The 12,979-nt window shown below is 40.4% G+C and overlaps 1 long non-coding RNA gene across 6 annotated transcripts in view; it reads left to right on the plus strand.

Moving 5' to 3' along the window:
- LOC116585033 overlaps positions 1-12,979 on the plus strand; it is a 155,588-nt gene that overhangs the window by 34,697 nt on the left and 107,912 nt on the right. The window lies entirely within an intron of this gene.

A 12,979-nucleotide genomic window follows, 5' to 3' on the forward strand; every position in this document is an offset into this window, starting at 1 on the left:
TTGGGCTGTTGCCAGACAAGGGGGAAAATCTTCCTTCTTCCTGCTGCAGTAGTAAAGCTTTTTCCTTTTGGGAATGTAAGTTGTGCCTGTTCAATTGGGCCTGTGATTGATGACAAGTGGTGATATATGAGAGGGCTCCCTTTTGGCCTCCTGATTCCACTTTAAATAAGGTGTCTTTAGTTTCACACATTACTATTTGTTTGTTACACATGTGGCTGATTCTCACTATAACTTAATGGAAGGAGGCAAGGCAAAGCAACAATTAAATAGTCTATATCTTTATCACACTCTCATATTTTAACAATTAAGCAGTTTTTGTATAAATTAATATTGCTATTACTGTTACTCTCTAGTGATTACCAGTGTTTAGCAATCTTTGAATTGCACTGAAGTTAGTTGTCTTTGTACCTTTTAAGGAGAAATCTGGGAAATTGGGAAACGGTGGTGGTATACTGAAAATTCCATATTTTTTTTTCTTTTGAGACATACCTGTTGAACTTTTAAAAAAAAAATGTGTATGTGATTTGTGATGACATGGATGGAACTAGAGGGTATTATGCTTAGCGAAGTAAGTCAATCAGAGAAAGACAATTATCATATGATCTCCCTGATATGAGGAAGTAGAGATGCAATGTGGGGGGTATGGGGGGTAGGAAAAGAATACATGAAACAAGATGGAATCGGGAGGGAAACAAACCACAAGAGAATCTTAATCTCACAAAACAAACTGAGGGTTGCTGGGGGGAGGGGGGCTGGGAAAAGGGGGGTGGGGTTATGGACATTGGGGAGGGTATATGCTATGGTGAGTGCTGTGAAGTGTGTAAACGTGGTGATTCACAGACCTGTACCCCTGGGGCTAATAATACATTATATGTTTATAAAAAATATTAAAAAATTAAAACAATTTATATGTGAGTGGCAATATTTGTAGGTATAGGGCATTTATAGCTAATCAAGTTCCCTCAATCTTCTGAATTCTTTGTATTCTCCGGTAACTGTGTCTGATCCATTTTGTCCGTCACCCCCACCAAATGCCTCAGTACCACACCAGATGGATCAGATGGCTTGTTTCTCTTTACTCTGAATATGCTACTCTGGAGGCATGCCTAAATTCTATCATTTTTTCTATTTTCCCATGGTTCATATACCTGAAGCAAGTGTTAGATTAACGAATAGTCACTGTTTGAAATTAGTTTTTCAGCAAACAATTTCTCTCTAGAACTCAAGCATGGAAAGACAAGGAAATAGCTACAACAGCTCCTTCTCTTCTCACACGGTCCAGCTGGGGCATGTTTTTCCTGGTTTCAACAAAATATTCAATACATTTTAATCTGGGCCAATTACCAGATTTGCAATGGCACCATAGAGCTCTACAATTGATTTTTGAAAGTGGCTATATTTTTAATTTTTGTCTTATAACATAGCAGGATAAGTTAATTCTCTAGAGTACACCATAAAATAAAGCAGTGATTTCACTGTTTTGTTTTAATGAGTCAGCAGAGAGGCTATGACTGGGGAACTTTTATGGATCACAGGATTTACAATTTGGAGAGCTAAAAGAAGAGATAAAGAAACAACTAACTGATGTTCTGGAGGTATTGTTAAGTGTTGCTGACCTACGATAATGACTCCCATGTTAAAATCCTTTAATTATGCATTGATTTTTCCTTAGTAGTAGAGTTTGTATTGTCTGCATTCCCTTCTGATACTTTTGGGAGCACAGAATAATGTTTCGATCTTTGTAATATTCAGTAGGATAAATAGGAAGCCCAAAGTGTGAGTGACTTAAAAGGAGGCAGAGATTTATTTCTCTTTCTCATAAACAGGAAGGAGAAGTAGACAATCCAAAACTAATAAGGGAAGTCCACAAACATGAGGGCCTCAGGTTACTTCCATCAGGTGTCTCTGCCATCTTAACATATAGCTTGTAACTCGCAGTCCAAGATGGCTGCTCTTAGTCAGCATGAATAAGGAAGGATACCTCAACTCAAGTAAGTGTTTTCATAGACTTGAGTTTTCATAGACCATTTTTAGTTAATCCTCTTGGCCAGGATCTAGTGGCCAGACATGGCCTTATAGCCATGTCTGGTTATAAGGAAGACTGTGAAATGTAAATTTCATTCTGGAAAGCCCTGTTCTATCTATTAATGGTTCTATCACCAAAGGAGTAGAGGAAAATGAATATTGGGGTACAATTAGCAATCTCTGCCATACCTTTTAATTGTTTGCTTTAGAGGCTTTATGTATGAATTATTTTCCAGGGGCAGTTGTTAAATTCTTAAAAACTTGACCTGTTTTCTGGAATAGTTCAATGCATTTTGTTAATGATACTGTTTTAAATTATAAGAGAGGGAGACTCTGATCTTTCTTAAATGGTGTAGGAATGGGGCACAGATCTATACCCTGTTTCTCATCTCTCAGCTCTGGCATATAGATATACCCAAACCTTTACAGCTGTTTTGCTAAATTTTGATCAGTGAGCAAAACTTATTAATTTTTGTAGCTGATTATGTATGTAGATATGCTATGTTGTCATTTAGAACACTGAACTGAGTAGGTACCCAGAGGCTGTATATAGCAGGTACAGAAATCAAGGGCAGTATGGGAGGTTTCTGTATAGGAGATGAAGGCTCTCCCTTGTAGATTTGCTATCATGAACATGGGGCTTCCATTTTCTACCTTCACTCCCACATTCTAGCCAACAGGAAGGGAATTAGCAGAGGAGAAGAGCACATGCCTTCCCTTTACTGGCAGAATCTGAAATTTGCACACATTACACAGATAGATCTACCTATCTCCCACTCAGACTTTTATATTGATTAAATCTGATAACCTCTAAGTCTTTTAGCCTTTAACATTATTATTTTTCATTATAAAAGCAGCATACCTATTTTGAAATGTATTAATCTCTAAGTGTAGGTAAAGATAAGTATTTAAGTGTTTCATGGTATAAATTATTGTCTGCCTTTTGAATGGTATCTTTAGATTGTGTTATCAGAACTGGGACAAACAGATTTTATAAATATTGCCAATTTACTTTAAAAAATTAAAAATTTACGTTATTAGCTCCTATATATTGAGAGTGTTTATTGAAAACTTACTAGCATTAAGTTTTCTCATACAGTTTTAAGAAATATGTAAAATATCTTTATTCTAAGTGAAGATAAATATTTATCATCTATTCCTAGCTTTTTCCATTCTTTTTTTTCTTAAGGAATCATATTAGGTATTTATATTTAAGTAATGCTAATATTTCATCCATGTGCTAAGTCTTCTGAATTCTTATTAAAGAATTTAATAAGAACTTAATTTTTATTTTTCTTATTAAAGGAGATATATAATATATAGTTCGATTTATTGATCATGAACATTGTGATTTTCTTTTTACTATTTCTAAGTATACAAGATGTTTACCATCCTGACATTCAGAATGGCATAAATACATTTATTTTCTTCTATTTTTTTTTCAATTTAGTTTGGTGTATGGAATGAGGTCAGTCTCTAAACCTATATATTTTCCCCAAATAGCTGGTAGTGAATCTCTGCTGTTTATTAAAGAATCTTTTTCATTTGCATTGATTTGTAGTATCTTAAATATTATATAAATATGCAAAACATAACATGTATTTTCAACCTATCTCTTCTGGGTTATTGGTGCCAGAAATGTTTTTGTGGCAGAATGTGTGTACGTGATGAGAAATTTTGTTGTAGTGTTTGGATGTCCTTACAGCAGTTATTACCATTTTGAGCTGAGAGACCTATAAAAGCATTTTTTTTTTTTAATGTGAATTTAGAAAGTGCTTTTCCGCATGAATGTCCTGCAGGCACTTCAAACTCAATATATCCAGAAGAAACCCATTACTGGTAGCCCAAACACTGTTCTCTTTTTTCTAATGGTTCCTAACGCAGTTAATGGCTTAGCTTTCACCCAGACTCCCTTGCTACACAGCCCGGCGCCATTTTTTACTTTTCTCTCTGAATTTCACCCTCCATACTATTTCCTGGTGTTTTCTAACTCTGGAAAACTAGAATCATTTTTTCCCTTTGGCTGCCACTGCTTCTTCTCTCAGGGCTTGGCCACCTCTCCGCTGGACACTGAGAACAGCTTCAGGTTCTTGCCTGAAGCCTCCCATGTGTCTGCTTTTGGCCCAGGTACCAGGATCTCTCTAGATTACAGATACAAGCACATTACTCCCTCTGCTCTTGATCTGTGGATGGCTTCCTGTTGTCTTTAGAATAGAGTTCAGACTCGTTACTGGGCTATTCAAAGCTGAACAAAAGATGGGTCTCCTTCTAACTTTACTTTTCCAGCTCCCTTCATTCCTGGCCACCCACAAGTGTTGTGTTTCTGTCACCTTGGTAAATGGCTCACCTTTACATTGAAATATTTAAATATCCTTTTCTGTTGGATTATTTTGTATAGCCCCATGGTGGGCTCTTTTGTCCATAAACACCTCACTCTGTTTTCATAATCCACACTTTTTTTTTAAATTTTTTTTTTCTATTTAACAAAAATAATTAATTTTAAAAGTCCAGTGCTAACAAATGATCACTTAAGGGCAAGATGTGATTGAGAAAGACCCTTCATCAGACCCTGGTAGCCACCATTTTACCCTCAGCTTTTATGAGTTCAATCTTCTTTTAGATTCCACACATAAGTGAGAGTATACAGTATTTGTCTTTCTCTGTCTGGCTTCTTTCCTTTTTTTTTTTTTTTTTTAAATATATATATATTTTTCAATTTATCTATTTTCAGAAAAACAGTATTCATTATTTTTTCACCACACCCATTGCTCCATGCAATCCGTGCCCTCTATAATACCCACCACCTGGTACCCCAACCTCCCACCCCGCCGCCACTTCACACTTTAATTCCCAGAGCAAATATCACTGGTTCTGGAAAGCTCTCCTTATCTATCTAGTCCAACTTAATTGCCCTATACTCTGCGCTCCTATTGAATTCGTGTACACATTCATCACAGCTCAGATTACTTTCTCAATTATTTAAGATGCAGTATATCTGGTGAGACTGTGTGTTTCAGAGGGGCCGAGGTCGCCCATCTGTCTTTGTATGCACAGAACATGATCTCGCAGCAGATTTTCTTAGTTCTGGGAGAATAACTTCAGCATTCCCTCTTAGTTGTGTAACTAAGATAGGAGTTTGTACCAAAGCGTGGACAGTGTCTAACCCCTGCCCCCCACCCCCCCGCTCTCTAGGACCTTCAACATGCAGAACTCATCCTTGGGGAAGATTTACGTATGTTTGCAAAGAGGCAAAGTATACCCCAGAAAACATGTTCAGGAACCATCTTCTTTCCTTCCAAGATTTAGTGGGGTAACTTTTCAGATGGCTTGAGAAGGTTCTGATGGATTTTATAGCCCTCAGTCACTAAAGCCTATGAAGGACCCAAAGGGGAGCTTACTGTGGAGGAAGGTGATCCTCATTAGTGACCCAGGTTCACCATGATTGTCCCTATTTGTAGGGTTTGATTGTTTCTGACACAGCTTGAGTTTGGGCTGGAAAATGACCTGACATTCTGGCTTGGCTCCTGCCCCCATCCATGGTGGGCTTCTGAGTACAAATTAAAGGAGCTAAAACCTTGGGAACCCAAGCAGAAGGTAGCATTGCTGCTTCTGGTAAGGATCTTGCCCAGGCAGATGACTTCGGTACCAGAGGCCGGAGGCCAGGATGCATTTTCAATTTCATTTGCAACAGAAGAAATGAAAATAATAAATTGACGCTCACAGTGTTCTGATCCAACTCTCCAATTTTATCTTGTGAACTTCAAGTGCTCCTCCCTAAACTAACAACCGCCCCTCTCCTCAAGATTTCTGTTGGAGAAAGAGCTCAGGTAATTCAGGCATGGAGTGATTGGATTATTGAAAGAGTAACCGTATTTGTTCTCCGAGCTGGTTAGGCAGGTTATCCAGGTGGCACTTGGTTGTGTCTCTCTCATGACAAGGTAAATATCTGCCAAGTGGATCTCCTTGGTGATAAGAACAGTTATTTGAACTTTGTAAATATTTGTATTTAATTGCTTCACCCCTATGTTTATGTTAATGTTTGAAGTCCAGTCCTCACAGGTCACATTTTAAAGTTCTGTATAAAAAGTTATTTTTGATTTTGCAAATGTTCTTGTGGAAGATACAGACTGCCTGGAAGCAGAGCTGCCCCTCTTCCTTGGGGTCTCAAGCTGTAGGTAGTACCGTGTGTCGTCATTAAAACCCAGAGATATGCAGTGTCATTACATTTTTTAAAAATGGTTTTGTTAGGGCACCTGGGTGGCTCAGCGGGTTAAGTCTCTGCCTTTGGCTCCGGTCATGATCTCAGGGTCCTGGGATTGAGCCCCTCATAGGGCTCTCTGCTCAGCAGGGAGCCTGCTTCCCCCTCCCCCCTGCCTGCCTCTCTGCCTACTTACGATCTCTCTCTCAGTCAAATAAATAAAATCTTTAAAAATAAATAAATAAATAATGATTTTGTCTATGTTGGTTGGCACCGAAGAGGATTGTACCACAAAATCAGTCCCCAGTTTTCAGTTGACAAGGTCTGCAAATTTGCTTGGTCTTGCTCTCTTAACACAGAATTTGGTTACCTTTCATTGCAATTTAAAATATCATTTTTCTTATTTAGAGTGGAAGTTTCTAAGTGCACCCTCCTCTTGGAGAATGTTTATGCTGACCATCTATAATTTAGAATATAAAAATGCGCTCCCTGGGACTTGTGCTGACTCAGCATTTTCCCCCAAACTCTTGAAAGAAACTTTTGTGCCAGCTCTCTATGGTTCATATTGTTAGTTCCACTCCCTATTTTTGTCTGTTTATGGGAAAGGGGGATTGCTTGAGTTTTACTTTTCCTGTACGAAACCATGTGCTCTATATTCCAATGGGAAATACATATAATGTGCAGTAGTTTTAGCTGAAATGTGTAAGAATTTTTGTTAAAGAAAATATAGAAGTGCTTTTTAAGGAAAACAGTGTCTATCTATCTATGTACCTACATATGTATGTATATATACATAATGCATCTATCTACCTATTTTTATCTATCGACCAACTATGTAATTAGTGGTGAGCTAAATGTTTCACCGTAGGCTCTCCAGGAGAGAATAATGTCTAGTTTCTAACTTTTGCCAATTTTGGCAGCATAAATAACTCCACCATCGTTCATTTCAATATGATGACCCTGAACCCAGAATTGGGAAGTAATGCACAACAGAACACTGTAGCATTTCTGTAACATTTTCACCATTAAGATACAATAAATGTAAATAACTTCAAGATCATACATAATGGTAAGCTAGAGTAAAATAAGGAAGTGGTCAGTTTTGATTATTTATTACCTTCATTTTAATGCAATTTATTTAATCATAAGTTTATGTAACTTGATTTTTAATAATGATTGTGTTTAAGAACTCTTGCAGAATTCCTGAGAATTTAGCAGTTGGCTTTGGAAGCTGGTGTAAAGCAGATCCCATACAACGCTGAATTAATCTCTTTGCTTCTATCTACTTCTTTCTCTTTTCTGAGTAGAGTGGGTGCTGGGGCTGGGGAGATCTTTGTTGAACTTTATCTGGTGGGAGTTTAGGTAAGCAAGTCTGGAGGCAGAAGCGAGAGTAAATTGCAGCATATAATAAAGTATAATAAAGGAGGCAAGCTGGTGTGCGTTGAGTGGGTGGATGCTGAGATTACAGGGGACTGGAGGCAAGAGTTAGCTTGCTCTATGGTAGAAGGCTGGAGAAGAAAACTCTCTCCTTATTGAGAAGGCCTCAATGCATACCTTTTATTTATTTTACATAATCCTGAACTACTCGAATCCTGAACTACTACTTGAAAGTGCTAAAAAATAGCCTCTTCTGTCAAAAAACTTTAAAATATTATAATCTGATAATACATTTATTTCTGTGTAAAAATTCTCTTCTGAGTTGCCAGAGTGGAATGACGGAAGTCTTTAGGAATGCGTCTACTGTGTAGAACAGGGCAGTTTGTCATTGGACATTGGAAACAAATCTCTTCTTTCATTTCTTATAGGAAATCTTTGGTAAAAATCTACATTGCTTCATAACATCTTTAGGGGAAATGGATTCTTTTTGGAGAGGAAAATAGTATGGAGTTTTATGTTAAAGTTGAGGCAGGCAAAAACTGAGACTGTATGCTTGCTTACGTGAGGTATTTGAAAATAATATATCTAGGACTGAAAATGAAATCACATTAAATGAAATATAGAATCATTTGTTGAAGTGTGAATGTAGGCAGGATAGTGTGGGACTTTGTCTACTGCCCAGCTTTGGAATTTGATTATAGAATCTACCCTCACTATCTGTGTGACCTTGGGCAGGTTATGTAACATCTCCGTGTCTCAGTTTCTTTGGCTGTGAAACAGGAATTTTCATATTATATTGGCTTGAGGATTAAATGAGCTCTATGCAGAACACTTAGAATGATTCTTGGTACAATGCAAGCTGTAGGGTCAGCTTATATTTTTAATTGGCTGAATGATTTAGGGATACAATTGGAATATTATATATACATATACATGTATGTATATGGGTTTCTGGATTTCTGAGGAGGCTGGGTTTCTGAGGAGTCCTCATAAAGACTTTCTTCCCTGTTTGAGTTTTGAACTAATTGAGATATAAGAAGCAAGAGTGATAGAGACAAGAGAATTAAAATATTTCCGTTAATACTGATAATGTTGATGTAGCATAGTCTGCTCGCATCTGTAGGCAACTGGACTTCCTAATCCAGAAATTTAAAACAAGGCAGATTTCCCCAGCCATAGGAGGGTCTGGAAACCTGCATGAAAACTCTTTAGGGCCAAACCCTCTCATCATAGGGCTGAGACAAGAACAGAGCACACAGTGAATAGGGTGGGCTGACATCCAGAGGAAAGGGGTGCAGAGGAAAGGAAGAAGGGGAGACAGGCCGGGATCTCTGTCCTGACTTCTCCTTGCACGCTCATGGTTAAATTCATTCCCTCCTCTGTCAGTGGGCCAGTGGGTCCAGGACAGAGAGAAGCCAGGCTGGAGCGCCTCCCAGGTGGTAGGGAATCATAGGGGAAAGAACAGCCTTCCCCTCCGTATCTCTGTTCAATAACGCAGAAACTACTTTTGATGTTTTTAACAGAGGATATGTAATTTACTCAGGTCAGGAAGGAGCTGAGAGCCCAACGGGAGATGGTGAGACAACTCAGAGAGTCAGAGCAGCAGGAAGATATCAACAAAGGGAGGCGGTGCCCTTAACCTGATCTAGGGGCTGGAAAACCCAGCAGAAGCCGGAATCCGGGTGGGTCTGGGTAGGAGGAGCTGGCGCCACAGAAATACTGACTGAGGCAGAGAGGCAGGGAGAGAAACACCCCGGCTTCTCCCTACCCCCGCCCTCCCATCTCTCTCTGGTGCGTCTCCTTGGCTGCCCTCCGCAGCCAGCCAGTTGACAGGAGCCTGGGAAACAGGGGCTGCAGGGTTAGCCCCATTGCTCTATAAAGCAGAGAGGGGAAGGACAAGGAATTGATCTGTGTGCAAAGAGGGCCAGGACCTGCATGCACGCACGCGCGCGCGCGCGCACACACACACACACACACATTCATTCACACTCACTTAAACACCTATTTCGTACTACTCTGCGTATGACCTCTTTGGACCATGTGGATCAAAATATTCTTTTCGATGGTATGATTTTTAACAGTGCTTAGAGACACTGTCTATGGAAGTAAACTGAAGGAAGTTGAAAAATCAATATACAATTTGGCCCATCTTTAAAGTTCTGGCAAACATCCTCTGTAACACTCCTAGATAATAAATCTCCAGACTGCTGCCTGACAGTGTCAGATTATTGCCTCAATTCTTTATTTTTTCTTGTCCTTCTAAAGATAGACTCAGGTAAAATTCTTCACTCAGAGACCAGCTTGATACAAGTCAAGGAACTTTGACTTTATACTTATTCACCTTCTTATATCAGTTAATAACTTCTATCAGTTAGGGGCACCTGAGTCATTTGAGTGTCTGACTCTCAGTTTTGGCTCAGGTCATGGTCTCAGGGTCCTGAGATCGAGCCCCATGTTGGGCTCTATGCTCAGTGGGGAGTCTGCTGGAGATTCTCTCCCACTCTCTCTGACCCTCCCTCTGCTCGCTCTCTTTCTCCAAAAATAAATAAATAATTAAAATCTTTAATAACTTATATCTGTTAATGGGCAACCTCCAGTCATGGTTCCTTCACGAAGTGTTTGTACATTCAGGCCTCAGGGAGGTGTCCTCATGGACTCTGTTGCACTTACTTTCTGTCTTCACCATGCGCAGTTACTTGTTTTATTTGTCTAATCTTGTGTCAGTCTCCTTAAGAATTGGCACTGGGTCTTAAAAATCTGTCATAAATATCCCAAGAAGCTAGCCGGTTAAAGCCAAATCATGTGGGTCTAATTTAAAAGTCCAACTCGGGACGCCTGGGTGGCTCAGTTGGTTAAGCAGCTGCCTTCGGCTCAGGTCATGATCCCAGCGTCCTGGGATCGAGTCCCGCATCGGGCTCCTTGCTCAGCGGGGAGCCTGCTTCTGCCTCTGCCTCTGCCTGCCATTCTGTCTGCCTGTGCTCGCTCTCTCCCCCTCTCTCCCTCTGATAAATAAATAAAATCTTTAAAAAAAAAAAAAAAAAAGTCCAACTCTTATGCTGTTGCCTAACGAAGTTTTCTTGAAAGCATATCATATTCTGGCTTATTTTGTACTCACAGGCCATGCCTGAAAGTACATTGAAGCCAGACAATGATGGAAATGGAAGCCTTGGACTGCATTTGCTTTCCGGAGAATTGTGAGGACACCAGGTCAGGGCTGCTCACCCTCCAGATCTGGGGTGAAAATCCTGAGAAAATCACATAACTTCTATATGCCTCAGCTTCCTTACCCAAAAAATGAGGATAAAGACAGTCTCTTCCTCATTATTGTATTATATAAGACAACCTGTGCTTATTGCTTGCATCCAAGCCTAGAGCTCAGTGTTGATTATAATCTGATGTGCTGTTTGTAAAAGGTCGTTTTAAGGTAAAACCCTCAGAAATATTAAAAGTTGATTTTCTACTTTGTGCAGAACCATTTCTCTCATGTGCCTTGTCCACAAGGCTGAGTCAGGGGAGCAGAGAAGCAGAGTAGCTCCCTGGGGCACCAGACTCACAGGGATGGTAAAACATCATTGGAATTGGAGGCAGAGGGAGAGAAATGTGATTACTAGGATTGCTTTTGAGGGGCTATTCCTTTTAATGGAAGGGGACTTTAAGGAGGCACTTGGGTTGGGGGAGTGAGAAACCCCAAGGGGCATGTTTATGTAAGGATAGGTCACATTTTCAGGAAAGGCCCCAGGTGACTGGAGGGATTTGGCTTTGCTCATGCAAATTGGGCAGTGTAGAGTCACTGTGAAAAGGCCCAGAGTCCCATATGGGGTCCTTTTCCACCCCTCTTCCTAGCCCCACTAAGCTCCAGAGTTTCTTGAAAAATAATACAAAACAGTACTTTTCCAGAATGAGGCACCAGGGTTTTAGCTCTGTGGTGTGTATGTTTAACACCATGGATTAATAAAATGGGGGAGCTTTCAATTCTGTCAGCCAGGGACCAAGGAATCAGAACACCTAAATTCAATATGAAAATTGTTAACTAGGTAGAAGCTTGTGAACTAGATCACTGAGAAGGCCAAAAGAGGATTTTAAGGTATTCTGGAGGGAGCAGTTGCCAAAAGCAGCTAGGGTTGAAGGCTCGGGGAGTGGGGCTGGAATTTCTAACATGGCGGGTCCCAGAAGTTCTGCTCAGCTGGGGCTGGTGTCTCGAGCTCGGAGAAGAGGCCTGAGGAAGAGGTCCTGGCCTGCCCATTGCTGGGGTCTCCAGACAGGGTGGGACTTGAAACTTTGTCCTTCTTGTGTTGGGAAAACTACCAGTTCAGTTCAGCTGCTGCCACAAGAAAGAACTGCTCAGACGACTAGAAAGCAGAGAGGAAAGAGCAGGTCTGTTCTTCCTTCTCCCCCAGACTCGCAGCCTTCCCCCACTTCCGTCTCTCCCACAGAGGTGAGTCCAGGTGGCTAAACAGGAAGAAATGAAAGGGTGGCTTTAGAGCTGAGAAACAGTTACTTCATGATTGAGACAGAGATACCCTGAAAGGCAGAACAAGTCACTTAGTAGACACTGGTGACTAGGTCTTAGGCCAATATTTCACAGAGTATCTACTACCTGCTGCTGGGAATACAGAGCTGACTATGACCTATCTCTGTCCTCAAGGAAGAGGGAAGGAGGCTGATGTATAGTGTCAATTGTTGCATAATGTGATAAAAGGTCCCACACAATTATGATGGGAGCACAAGAGGGGAGCCAACTGAATAGGTAGTGAACCCAATCATCTTTTTTTTTTTTAATTAATTAAGTGTTATTTAGGTAGCTTCATTATATGAAAATAGAAAAGCAGCATCAATGTTCGTGCCCACTTAAAGGTAATTGGTAGGGGAAAAAAAGGTAGTTGGTAGAGGTTATGTGGCACAGTTTTGAATATTTTCCCTATGTTTCCTCCAACCTAATCTCCCCAAATTTGTCAACCCAGTACAGTCTGTTGGATGTGTGTGTGTGTGTGTGTGTGTGTGTGTGCACGCACGCACATGTGTGTGTGTGTTTAAATCTCAAAGATTTCTGATGTTATCTGTAGGAATGCTGACAACACTGACTCCATTTTTGGCCCTCCATCTTGCTCATGTCCATGTATGAGCTCCATGTTCCGGGCCCCACAGAGGTTAATATATGCCCTGACTGGAATTCAAGAAGGCTTGTTCTGATCGTCCCTAAAGTTGCACCGAGAAGTCTCTGCTTTAGATAACTAGTAGGAATGACTGGTGCATAGCAGGTCCCATTTTAGGTAACTAGTAGAAATGACTGATGCAAAGATCCACAAGATCCCTGCACAAGCAGGGGGGTGGGGTGCAGAGGGAGAAACAGACTCTCCACTGAGCAGGGAACCATCCCAA

The sequence above is a fragment of the Mustela erminea genome, chromosome 2 (genome assembly GCF_009829155.1).
Source record: "Mustela erminea isolate mMusErm1 chromosome 2, mMusErm1.Pri, whole genome shotgun sequence".
Classification (NCBI taxonomy): domain Eukaryota; kingdom Metazoa; phylum Chordata; class Mammalia; order Carnivora; family Mustelidae; genus Mustela; species Mustela erminea.